Below are 11,054 nucleotides of genomic sequence, written 5' to 3'. Positions count from 1 at the left end.
GAAAAATCTTCTTTCAGTCATTCTTTCAAAAACTGCTTACTGATTTGTCTACTTTGTGTCCAGGACTCTTCTAGATGCCAGGGATATAATAATAAAACAGACAAAAATGCTCACCCTTGTAAAGCCTATATTTGCAATAAATATATAGAGAGTATGTAGCAATAAGTGCTATAAAGAAAAATTTAAAAAGGAAGGGGTATAGTTAGGTATAGGGAGTGTGGAAAAGATAACAATTTGAAAAATGTTGATGTGTAACCTCTTTAGATTTTAAAGAAGTTACATATAATTAATGCATTTTAAAGAGGTTACATTTGAGCAGAGATGTGAATCAAGTAAGGAACTAAGTCCTAAAAAGATCAGAGGGAACAATAGTACAAGGGCTCTGATGAGGTCAGGAGCTTAATTTGTGTGAGAAATGGAGAATAGGCTGTGTGACTAGAAATTGAGTTAGTGGTAGAGTGGCAGGAAAGGAGGCCAGAGAGATGGGAAAAGCCAGATCATTTAAGACCTTGGGGTTAATTTGTATTTTGTAGCATATGTGAATGAAGGCCATTGGATAATCTGGAGCTGGTCATGATCTGATTTTTGTTTTTAAAAACACTTAAACTGCTCTATAGATTGGCTGTAAAAGTTTGAGGTACCTTGCCCTAAGGCCCTTAACAGCTTTTAATAAGAACAAAGTTCGCTGCCTACATTCAAAGGCTTTAGTATCAATCTATCTTATGGCCCACTGGTTCCCAAAATATGCACTCTGTTTGTTAGGCTGATTTCATCATGGACCTCCTGTATATATATACTTTCCTACTTTTGCCTATCTTCCCCTTTAAGACAATGTGTATGTATATATATATATATATATATATATATATATATATATATATACTTTCCTACTTTTGCCTATCTTCCCTTTTAAGACAATGTTTTCCATCCTTTTGAATCCTTTCCACCATTCAACAATCAGCTTACTTTTCAATACAACACAGAATTCTTCCACAACTATCCTCACCTCACTGATGCTTTCAGTCATTGAATGACGTAACTCTTGTCTGTCTTTTATGACTGAACACATGGTCATGTACTTTATTGTATTGTTGTGAAAGCTTAATGTGTGCTAGTCATACTGTATCTATGAATGGTAAGTTCTATAATGGCAGAAGATCAATGAATTCTGTATATCTAGTGGCAATATCGCTCAGCATATTTTGGGAGTGTATCAAGTGTGTTAACAGGTAACATATAGCTTGAGGGTTTTTTTTCTTTCTGTTATGGTATAATGATGATTACTCAAACTTCCAACAAAACAGATATTAAGGTTAGGTGAACAGAAACGATAATTTTAATTTCTTCAGTTGTCAGAAACAATGGGAGACATAAACCAATACACTCACTCTTAGGCTTGTTTCAACAATACACAAACTCTAAAGGCTCAATGGACACCTTGATTTCAGTAACATTGTCTGATGTTCAATACATTTGTCAATTGAACACGGACCACAATATATATATATATATTTCTGTATGTGATCACTTGATTTTGGCAGTATGCAACAATTCTGCTGCAAGCGAATCTCAACTTGGAAGACCAGGCAGGACCTGCTCAAATGGCTGGCATATAACTACTATAGTCACAGGGATGCTGGGCGTTCACTTCTACTCAGGAAGCTATAGGTACTGAGAGACCTGGCTTCGGATGTAGCTGATATGTGCCGGGAGAGGCAGCCCCATTGCAGGCAGCTATCTCTCCTCCCCTATACCCACTCTTGGGTCCTGGGCTGAGGCCAGGGACTGTCCGGAGCTGATCTCGGGCTCCCATTGGCCGCTGTCTTTTGTGACGTCACGATCATGATGAGAATTGATGATCGGACACGCTGATTTCATTGTCTGAGGAGGCAGTGAAGACCCAGGAAAAATCTCGCTGAATACGCCTGCCCCAGAACTGCCTTGATCTAGGATCTTCTTTCCTTCCTGTGACCGCACCACGCCCGAGGTAAGCACCCTGCATGTGTGGGTGTGAAAGGTGAAGGAGGGCGAACAAGGCGCCGAGCTAATGCTCTGCCCAGTGCCAGGCACGGAGGTTCAGCGGCCTAAAAAGGCTGCCAACAGACTGGTGCGGCTTTTGGGGGAACCAACTGCTTCTACCTTCCAAGTGAAGCCTAGAGGCAGCATGAGGTTAAAAACGAGCTGATGAAAGGGATACAGTAGACACTGGCAGAGAGCGAAGGATTTTGCTTCTAGACAGGGCGACGTTTGGGACACGCTTCTGGCCCCAGAGTAAGAGGAAGTGGCGCCTCTGTCTCGGAAGAAAGGAAAGAGGTGAATTCTACCACTTCTAGATTTCACTGGATTGTAGATTTCGCACAGCCCTACTCGAACGCGCAGAAGGTGCCGCGCCTGCGCAATAATAACCTTTGTGGGGCGGGAGCTGGGGTGTGGGTGGGTGAGGAGTTCCTGGCTAGGAGAATAGGCTTAGAATTTGCGCATGCTCTTTTTCCTTTATCTGAAGGGGGTGGGGCTGAGGTCTGTCTGAGCAGAATTTGGGAAGGATTGGTAAACTGGCCTTGTAATGCTTCAAGCGCTAATTGATGGAAAGAATCTACCAGTTACTTTGAAAGAGCATATCCAGCCCCAAGTGGGCCTGAGAATTTTAGGAAGGCAAATTCTTAATCTTCACTTATCGGATTTAGAATAATGGAAAGAACTCGGAGAGGAGTTTGGAATAGAAATTATTGAGATGAGAAACTATTTGGAGAAAACACTATTCAAGTGAATCCAACTTTTAGTTTTCAAGGTGTGCCACTCAGTGATGTTTGACACTTAAACTGTTTGGAGAGACTCAAAGTGAAAAAAAAAAAAAAAAAAATCCTTACCTGTCTTCTTTTTCCTTCTTGAAAAAGCCTCTTATAAAGCTTTGGTCTCTGTTTCAGGCTTGGTGCTAAGTCCTTTTCCCTTCTTCCTTTGTGCGGCTTTTAGAACCAAGGTCAAATCTTATTTTGAGAGACCCCTGTTCAACTTCCCTTCATTGGGAGGGACTATATTACTGGGCAAACATGAGGAACAATCCTGCCTATCTGCCCTTGTTCTTTCCTTGGTAGATAAATTGTATAGTATTGTTAATAATTCTGCTCCAGGGTCTGATCATGAACTCTTAACTATTTTATAAAGAAATCTGGATTTTTACCCCATTTCTCATAGTTAAAGGGTTATTAAGTCCTGGTGAGTTTTCCTTTGAAAGCCTCTTCTACCATTTTCCCCTTAGTTTGCAGTCTAAATTCTCATCACTGTCCATCCAGTCACTTCAGGAGCCTCCCAGCCAGCCTTCTAATTCATCCTGACAGTCTAATGGCTTAAGCACTTCCTCCAACAAATCATTTTTCTTCACCAAAATATTATTGGCTCCTTATTTTCTATTGTTCATAGCCCAGGTATACTTGGATTGCAAAGAGCTTCCTAAACTTACTTAATTGTACCACAGGAACATGATCTTTATTTCTCAGTGCACAACTCTCCCTAATGACCCCTGAACAATCTACCTACAGAACTTCACTCCTTGTACCACTACCACTCCCTTCACCTAGGATGCTCTCTCTTTGTCTAATCAAATCTTACCCACTTTGAAAGCTCAACTTAAGTTACACCTCTCATAAGTACATCCTAAGTATAATCCAACTCTTATTAAGCTCAACTTTTCTAGAACTCCTGTGTCAGTTCTTACATTTGCCACTTTTCTTATAGCCTGCATTAATTTTTGACTGTGTGTGTGTGCTAGACAAAATTCCTCAACTGGATTTTAAATCTGTTCTTAAGAGTTGGTACCATGCCATCTACCATATATTTTTTTATCCAAAGTACCTGGATGACTATTTGAAATATCTATTGCTATATGGTCTTTGTTTTCCACTTTCTTGGGAAATGAAGTAATATAGTTATAAAGAACTGTGTATACATGGGAACTTATTCATCATTGGTCAAGCAAGGGACCCTTCAGTGACTGAATAAACCTCAATATGAGTCAAAGAAAATGCAATACAGATATCTCTATATATTGGGTGGCTTGTGAATATATTTTGTCCTCATAAACAAGACCAAAGGAACATTATCCCAGAAGTGGTTCTGTCTGTAATTTTCTCAGTTTGAAAAGTACTAAGACATTTTCCTATTTCTGTTTTTCTCTTTGATAACATTGCTTTATGCAGTTCTCTTAAATATACCAATTATTCACTCTTTTTATTGCAAGATTTCTTGCATTTGCTGCTTTACATTGACTGTCACTGATAGTTTTCATCTTGAATCAGAGCTAATCATTGTGATGGTTTCCATAATTGCTATTTTATAACATTTCAACTGTCACTTTCCTACTCCTTGGGCTTCAAACTGCATTGTTTCATGGACCTCAATTTTATTTGAATGAAAGTGATTGTGGTTTAATACGGAGGCTTTCTATAGATTTTGCTTTGTTACTTCACTTTGAGGCACCATCCCAATATCATATCAAGGTTTGAGGTTGAGGAACATGCATGAAATGCAGTTCAAAGGGTATTATTATAACTTGTAAACTTGAAAATTATTGTCAAGTAAACTATGAATATTAAAAAAATATTTAATTAATTCTGCTTTTTGAAAATTCTACTCCCAGAGGGAATTATGTTTTTTTGTAGTAATGTATTTTTTATGTTTTTATGTATTTTTGTGATCCCCAACAGGATAAAAATAATTGAATTGTTTATTTTGATTTTACTGTAGAGTCTGATAAACATGAAACTAGTGGTGTCTGAATATACTACATCTAGCATAGTGATTTGGAAGTAAACTGTGAAAATTCTAGAGAGATATGTTCTGCATTCAAAGGGAACTGGAGAGGTTAGTATATTCAAAAACTGTCACCAACAACTGGGACCTTTCTAGCCTGCATAAAATTTCAAGACAATACACTGAAACCTGTCGATGCAAATGGAATCATTTTTGTGCCCACAAGTAGCCAAATTGCCTGGATTAACCAGAGATCCAAGTACATAGCAGCTGAACAATTAACATTATACTGTGTCAGTCAAATGCTATTTTGTGCCAATCAGATGCTATAAGTTACATTTGACATCTGTAAAGAAATTTACAACAGCAGCTGTCTTACCTTCTTGATCCCCTATCATTTTTCATGAGATTTATCTCCAACTGGGTTGATACTTAGAATCTTTAAATGTGTTATTTTTTAGAGAGGCAAAAATTGAGGAAAATATTTTCTTAGCTTCTCTTCCCTTGGAACTGGGGGAAATTTGCTTTAAGGTTCTTAAAACATCCATGGAAACATGTAACTTACATGCCCTGTGTAGGCACTTTTCTCAAGCAGACAAGCATTTGTGTATTGTGCTTGCCCCAAATCATACAAGTAGTAAGTGGCAGAGCCAGTATTTCAAAGCAAGCATCATTCTAGAGGCTTCACTCTTAACTACTAGGTTCTAGATTGGAGAGCTAGAGCGAGGCCGATCTTCATTTATTGTTTTAAAACATTGTGTGTGTAAAATTTCTCCAGACTTATCTCTATTTATGATTCTGTAATGCCTGTGACATATTCCTTTCTCTCTCAGTGGAAATGAAACTTTTTTAACAGATAGGTCAAGTTTTAGGAGAAGGGATCTTTGTTTTGACTCCAGTGGCTTCAATGGCAGAAGGCATATAGACCCATACATTATTTTTCCTACTGTCAAGTACCAAGCACTAGTGAAAGTATTTCTTCACAGAGTTTTGTGAAAGGACAGATTGAGGTGTTTCATCCTACAATAATACATTGCTTTATATATTATACTTTCTTATTTGGTTAGCTTGGTCTACTTATTGTGTCTTTTATGGATAAAATTTGTTGTTGTTTAGTCACTAAGTCATGTCTGACTCTGCAATCCCATGGACTGCAGGACACCAGATTTCCCTGTCCTTCACTATCTCCTGGAGTTTGCTTAAACTCATGTCCATTGAGTCAGTGATGCCATCTAACCATCTCGTCCTCTGTCTCCCCTTCTCTTGCCCTCAGTCTTTCCCAGCAGCAGGGTATTTTTCAATGAGTCAGCTCTTCACAACAGGTGGCCAAAATATTGGAGCTTCAGCTTCAGCACCATTCCTTCCAATGAATATTCAGGATTGATTTCCTTTAGGATTGACTGGTCTGATCTCCTTGTTGTCCAAGGGACTCTTGAGTCTTATACAGCACCACAGTTTGAAAGAATTAATTCTTTGGTGCTCAGCCTTCTTTGTAGTCTAACTCTCACATCCATACATGACTACTGGAAAAACCATAGCTTTGATATACAGACCTTTGTCAGCAAAGTGATGTCTCTGATTTTTGATACAGTGTCTAGATTTGTCATAGTTATTTTTCCAAGGAGCAAGTGTCTTTTAATTCTGTGGTTACAGTCTCCATCCACATTGATTTTGGAGCCCAAGAAAATTAAAAATCTGAGACTGTTTCCACATTTTTCCCCATCCATTTGCCATGAAGTGATGGGGCCAGGTACCATGATCTTCGTTTTTTGAATGTTGAGTTTTAAACCAGCTTTTTCACTCTTATCTTTCACTTTCATCAAGAGGCTTTTTAGTTCTTCTTCACTTTATGCCATTAAAGTGGTATCATCTGCATATCTGAGGTTGTTGATATTTCTCCCCACAATCTCAATTCCAGCTTGTTCTTTATTCAGCCTCGCATTTCGCATGATGTACCCTGCACATCAGTTAAATAAGCAGGGTGACAATATACACCCTTCATCAAGGGTGTATATTTCCCAGAATACATCCTTTCCCAATTTTGAACCAGTTCATTTTTTCATGTCCAGTTCTAACTGTTGCTTCCTGACCTGCAAACAGGTTTCTCAAGGAGGCAGGTAATGTTGTTTGGTATTCCCATCTCATTAAGAATATTCTGCAGTTTGTTGTGATCCACACAGTCAAAGGCTCTAGTATAGTCAATGAAGCAGAAGTAGATTTTTTTTTGTTGGGATTCCCTTGCTTTTTCTATGATCCAGTGTATGTTGGCAATTTGATCTCTGGTTTCTCTGCCTTTTCTAAATCCAGCTTGTACATATGGAAGTTCACAGTTCACATATTGCTGAAACCTAGCTTGAAGGATTTTGACTATTACCTTGCTAACGTGTGAAATGAGTGCAATTATATGGTAATTTGAATATTCTTTGGCGTTGCCTTTCTTTGGGATTGGAATGAAAACTGAACTTTCCCAGGCCTGTGGCCACTGCAAGTTTTCCAAAATTGCTGGCGTAAAGAGTGCAACACTATAACAGCATCATCTTTTAGGATTTGAAATAGCCCAGCTGGAATTCCATCACCTCCACTGGCTTTGTTTGTAGTAAAGGTTCCTAAGTCCCCCCTGACTTCACACTCCAGCATGTCTGGCTCTTGGTGAGTGACCACACCATCGTGGTTATCTGGGTCATGCAGATCTTTTTTTGTAAAGTTCTTCTGTGTGTTCTTGCCACCTTTTCTTAATCTCTTCTGTTTCTGTTAGGTCCTTGCGTTTTTGTCCTTTGCCTATCTTTACATGAAATATTTCCTTGGTATTTCCGGTTTTCTTAAAGAGATCTCCAGTCTTTCCTATTTTACTGTATTCTTCTCTTTCTCTCACTGTTCACTTAAGAAGGCTGTCTAATCTCTCCTTGCTATTCTCTGGAACTCTGCATTCAATTGGGAATACATTTCCCTTTCTCCACAGTATGAAATGGATGAAATAGCTATGCCAATTAGGAGAGTAATTTTCTGAGACTCATTCTCTGAGTAGCTTTTCCCATTCATAAACCAATTGTTTGTTGTGTTGAAATCCCCTCAACAGAGAAACAGTTGGACAAGATCTAAGTAATTGTAAACTGTGGTAGAAGAAATATATTCTACATTAATGGGCAGTGTTACATTAGGTATAGAATGTTCAGCCCTGACTCATCCTCACTATTCTAAGACAACATGAAGTTATTGAATTTTTAATATGCATGTGTTATGAAAATAATAAGTCAAGCATTTTGATTAGAACTTAGAGGCTCACTCTTATCACCAGTGAATTCTTAAGAGATGCTCCCTGGTGGATAGAGGGTAAAGCGTCTGCTTGCAATGCAGGAGACCTGGGTTCAATCCCTGGGTCTGGAAGATCCCCTGGAGCAGGAAATGGCAACCCACTCCAGTACTCTTGCCTGGAAAATCCCATGGACAGAGAAGCCTGGTAGGCTACAGTCCATGGGGTTGCAAAGGGTCGTACATGACTGAGTGACTTCACTTCACTTCAAAGAGCCAGTTTACTTTTCTGGTAGGGTTTGGTGCTTCTGTGTCTATTAAATCCTTGCTATTCAAAGTGTGTTCCATGGAGTAGTAGCATGGGCATCACTTGGAAATTTCTTAGAATATTGCTGAATTTCTGGCTCCACCCAGGACCTACCGAATCAGAATCTGCATTTTAATAAGATCCCTGCATGATTCCCATGCATGTCAAAGTCTAACAAACACTGTTATAAAGTGAAATATGAATTCCTGTACAACCTAAACTTTTAAGAGCTGATAATCATAGAAAAAAGTGAACTTCCTTTTGTCCATTTTCACATGTGTAAAGTAATATATAATCAAAGTATTATCTGTTTAATATGCATCAGTTTTGCTCCATTCTAGAGACAGCATTATCTCATTGAGAAGATAGCTACACCTATGTGATGGGTAAAATTGTTAAAAGTCTGAAAGAATCCATTTACTTTGTTGATAGTAATGACTTTACTATTGAAATGTTATGTACCCTAATTACTTGACTTGTCAACAGTGTTACAGAAGAGTATAGCTTTATTGAGGTCATTGTCACTAATATCTTCAAGAGGAACTGAATTAGTTTTCTATTTGCTCCTGTAATAAATTACCACAAACACAGTGACTCTAAACTACACATGTATTATCTTACAGTTCTGGTGGTTAATGGTCTGAAACAGGTCTCACTGAGTGAAAATAATGATGTCAACAGGGCTTTCTTTTCTGGAAGTTCTAAGGAAGAATATATTTCCTCATCTTTTCTAGCTTTTAGGAGCTATCCACATTTCTTAGCACGTGGCCCTCTTTCATCTTCAAAGTCAGCAATGACTGATCACATCTTTCACATTGCATCACTCTGACATTCTGCCTCCATCTTTCAGATTTAAAGATAACTGTGATTACACTAGGCCCACTAAAATAATCTAGGATAATCTCTCTACTTTAAGGTCAACTGATTATCAGCCTTAATTCCTTCTGCAACTTTAATTCGCTTTTCCCATGGAGCATAAAATATTCACAGATTCCGGGAACTGGGATACAGAGAGGTAAGGGTCCGCACAGGAACTGATGGCCTTTGGGGCTGATAAAGGAAGCCAGTGTCTAATCTTGTTATTGGGAGAAGCAATTAGTCAGTATTAAGGGAGAATGCCATGTAAATAGGAAGACGGCCATTTACAAGCCAAGGAGAGAGGCCTACATCCCATCTTTTCCCTCACTGTCCTCATAAGCAACCAACTCTACCAACACCCTGATTACAGATATCTAGACTTTACAACTGTGAAACAATAAATTTCTGTTTAAGCCACCTAGTATTTGCTACTTTGTTATAACAGCCCTAGCAAACTGATATAGTCAAGATAGTCCTTTAGTTGATATCTAAGTTGATATCATCCTCAAAATCACTTATTTAATAATTTTGTGTTTTATAATATGCTAAGTATTATATAAAGTGAATTAGACATCAAAGTGTTTATAATATATATTAGGCATTTTTTGTAAAACAAAGTAAAATATCACGTCTGGCCCTGTTTATTCAACTGTGAAATGAGGGCACAATCTTCATAATACCTAGCTTTAAAATCTATGATTATATTTATTAATTAAAATTTAATGTTATTAAATTAATATATTAATAAAAAGCATTAAGTGCAGTCAAAATTATGTTAATGTTCTCTTCAGGAAACAGTATTTTAATAATTACCATTCTTGCCATCCATTTCCCATTTTCTAACTCTCACCTTTAAAGAGAAGCAATAAAGATGTTATTGAGAAATACTGTTGTTCTTTTGACTCTCTTGACCACTTTAAAATTAAGACATGTTCAGAACACAGTACATTAATACCACTATAATATGCAAGTGTATGCTTAAGAAATACATTTTAAATGAAAAAATTAAAGTGTGTGGTGTTACACTTATATTTTGGCAACTTTTGAGAGCAGTGACTTGGAGAGGAAAGGATTACTTTGCAAAAAGTTTTGCTCTGATTTCTCACTCTGCAAAATATATTAAAGCAATATGTGTTCTCAAAATTCACAGGTGAAGCTATACTTTCTAGATAGCCTTGAGAATATTTTTTTACAAATTGTTATCAAGTTACATGAATCAAATTAGCAGTAAAATAACAATTGCTGAATATGGTCATGATCAAACCTTGTATAATATAGTCAATATGTTCAGATATGGTCTGATTAACACCAGTGAATATAATTGTGATGAATACCCAACAGCACCTTTGTTATGTAACAGTTTGTTGTGCTTCATATCCAATTGAAAAATATGACTAAGCAAGAGAAATGCAGTGCCAACAAAATCATTAGGGGTTACTATTTATCCCATTCTTCAAGCGTACATACATCTATGATTTGGCTATAGGTTAAGTTTTCTATCTTAATGTCAAAGACTTAACATAGGGTGGTGTCTCTGAAATTGCAGTCTGCAGATCATAGGGTTCCAAGGATATGTTCTTAGGGGTGTGCAAGTTTTATGAAGATTTTTAAATTTGAGGGTTTTATTTCACTGATAATCTTGAAAAGAAAACCCATAAGATTCATGTATTCACTCACACACAGAGCCTTTCTACCAGGTATGGTGACAAAACTACTCTTTTATAGTCATAAATCACAATTAAAATACATTTGATGGAATGAGTTAAGTACATTAAGACAGAGTTCCTCAAATAGAGACCCAAAGGTAGATTTGGACAATGTAGGAAAGATTTTGTTTTTGCTTTTGTTTTTCTCTTTTAAAGAAAAAGAAAAAAAAAAGAATTTACCTGTGACT

General features: G+C 37.4%; 1 protein-coding gene across 2 annotated transcripts in view; it reads left to right on the top strand.

The window, feature by feature from the left end:
• The first annotated feature begins 1,842 nt into the window (after positions 1 to 1,842).
• HDX (highly divergent homeobox) overlaps positions 1,843 to 11,054 on the top strand; it is a 211,569-nt gene continuing 202,357 nt past the window's right edge. Inside the window, exon 1 of one of the 2 annotated variants that reach the window (XM_086386237.1) lies at positions 1,843 to 1,987. The gene's annotated coding sequence lies outside the window, so the exon portion shown is untranslated. The remainder of the gene's footprint in view (positions 1,988 to 11,054) is intronic. The other variant, XM_086386238.1, reaches the window with a different exon arrangement.

Source organism: Bos grunniens, chromosome X, assembly GCF_055505025.1.
Source record: "Bos grunniens cultivar Pamir isolate PY7600 chromosome X, Bosgru_T2T1.0, whole genome shotgun sequence".
Classification (NCBI taxonomy): Eukaryota; Metazoa; Chordata; class Mammalia; order Artiodactyla; family Bovidae; genus Bos; species Bos grunniens.
This window is presented reverse-complemented; position numbering and strand designations above follow the sequence as displayed.